This window comes from Diachasmimorpha longicaudata, unplaced genomic scaffold (assembly GCF_034640455.1).
Source record: "Diachasmimorpha longicaudata isolate KC_UGA_2023 unplaced genomic scaffold, iyDiaLong2 ctg00000312.1, whole genome shotgun sequence".
Classification (NCBI taxonomy): Eukaryota; Metazoa; Arthropoda; class Insecta; order Hymenoptera; family Braconidae; genus Diachasmimorpha; species Diachasmimorpha longicaudata.
This window is the reverse complement of record NW_026974077.1, coordinates 1-2,500: the sequence shown is the minus strand read 5'-3', so window position 1 is coordinate 2,500 and position 2,500 is coordinate 1. Positions and strand designations below refer to the sequence as shown.

The window sequence follows — 2,500 nt, the reverse complement described above, 5'->3', positions numbered from 1 at the left end:
AGTCCATCTTGAATGGGGCCATTTACCCATAGAGGGTGCCAGGCCCGTAGTGATCGAAATACATTTCAGGAGGATTTCTCCTTAGAGTCGGGTTGCTTGAGAGTGCAGCTCTAAGTGGGTGGTAAACTCCATCTAAGGCTAAATATGACCACGAGACCGATAGCGAACAAGTACCGTGAGGGAAAGTTGAAAAGAACTTTGAAGAGAGAGTTCAAGAGTACGTGAAACCGTTCAGGGGTAAACCTGAGAAACCCAAAAGATCGAATGGGGAGATTCATCGTCAGCTCATTTTGTATATATATAAGTTATGATATAGGTTACTACTTGTAGTATTGCTTGTACATTCTTATATATTTTATTGCAAGATGTTGTCGGCGTGCACTTCTTCCCTAGTAGAACGTCGCGACCCGTTGAGTGTCGGTCTATAGCCCGAGAGGTAGCCTTTAATTTTTTCAATTAAAGACCCTTGGTGTTTTTCTGACTGGCTGCTCGATGGTATTCATAAGGTATTAAGCCGCATATTATATGCGTTTATATCCGTCGCAAGCGAGGTCAATTTTTAGTAGTACGGACCTAGTGCCGTCGCTATAATTGATCAGCTGTTGGTTGTACGGTATTCTAAAACTGGCTTATAATTAATACCGGTCAGCGATGCTACTGCTTTGGGTACTTTCAGGACCCGTCTTGAAACACGGACCAAGGAGTCTAACATGTACGCGAGTCATTGGGATTTTTTTTAAACTAAACCTAAAGGCGTAATGAAAGTAAAGGTCGTTCTTGTAGCGATTGAGGGAGGATGAGTTGTGTTAAGATACAGCTTCGCACTCCCTGGGCGTCTCATTCTTATTACAAGAAGAGGCGCACCAAGAGCGTACACGTTGGACCCGAAAGATGGTGAACTATGCCTGGTCAGGATGAAGTCAGGGGAAACCCTGATGGAGGTCCGTAGCGATTCTGACGTGCAAATCGATCGTCGGAACTGGGGTATAGGGGCGAAAGACTAATCGAACCATCTAGTAGCTGGTTCCCTCCGAAGTTTCCCTCAGGATAGCTGGCACTCGTTTTTAAACGAGTTTCATCTGGTAAAGCGAATGATTAGAGGCCTTGGGGTCGAAACGACCTCATATCACACGTGAGTGTTAAATGGGTGAGATCTCTGGCTTGCTTGAATTTATGAAGCCATGAGATATATTTAATTGAATCAGAGTGCCAAGTGGGCCAATTTTGGTAAGCAGAACTGGCGCTGTGGGATGAACCAAACGCTGAGTTAAGGCGCCCAAGTCGACGCTTATGGGATACCATGAAAGGCGTTGGTTGCTTAAGACAGCAGGACGGTGGCCATGGAAGTCGGAATCCGCTAAGGAGTGTGTAACAACTCACCTGCCGAAGCAACTAGCCCTGAAAATGGATGGCGCTGAAGCGTCGCGCCTATACTCTGCCGTCAGTGGCAAGAGAAATATATATATAATATATATATTATGAAGCTCTGACGAGTAGGAGGGTCGCGGCGGTGTGCGCAGAAGGGTCTGGGCGTGAGCCTGCCTGGAGCCGCCGTCGGTGCAGATCTTGGTGGTAGTAGCAAATACTCCAGCGAGGCCCTGGAGGACTGACGTGGAGAAGGGTTTCGTGTGAACAGCCGTTGCACACGAGTCAGTCGATCCTAAGCCCTAGGAGAAATCCTATGTTGATGACGGTGTTTTTTTATAAAAAAAAAATATATATATATATTATATATATATTATAATTATTGTAACACACCCGTTGGGCGAAAGGGAATCCGGTTCCAATTCCGGAACCCGGCAGCGGAACCGCATACAATTCGGGCCCTCGTAAGAGTGTTCGTCGGGGTAACCCAAAATGACCTGGAGACGCCGTCGGGAGATCCAGAAAGAGTTTTCTTTTCTGTATAAGCGTTCGAGTTCCCTGGAAACTTTTAGCAAGGAGATAGGGTTTGGAACGCGAAGAGCACCGCAGTTGCGGCGGTGTCTGGATCTTCCCCTCGGACCTTGAAAATCCAGGAGAGGGCCACGTGGAGGTGTCGCGCCGGTTCGTACCCATATCCGCAGCAGGTCTCCAAGGTAAAGAGCCTCTAGTCGAGAGATTAATGTAGGTAAGGGAAGTCGGCAAATTGGATCCGTAACTTCGGAATAAGGATTGGCTCTGAGGAGCGGGGCGTGTCGGGCTTGGTCGGGAAGTGGGTTTGGCTAACGTGCCGGGCCTGGGCGAGGTGAATGGATCAGTAATGTTTCAGAATCCGAGCTCGGTCCCGTGCCTTGGCCTCCCACGGATCTTCCTTGCTGCGAGGCTTCTGTGATACTTCACCGTGTCGTAGTCGTTCTCTTCGGCCGCCATTCAACGCTCAGCTCAGAACTGGCACGGACTAGGAGAATCCGACTGTCTAATTAAAACAAAGCATTGCGATGGCCCTAGCGGGTGATGACGCAATGTGATTTCTGCCCAGTGCTCTGAATGTCAACGTGAAGAAATATCACACGTGAGT

At 48.2% G+C, this 2,500-nt stretch overlaps 1 pseudogene; it reads left to right on the top strand.

The window, feature by feature from the left end:
• LOC135172441 (large subunit ribosomal RNA) overlaps positions 1–2,500 on the top strand; it is a pseudogene marked incomplete at its 3' end in the record, with an annotated part of 2,692 nt that extends 192 nt beyond the window's left edge.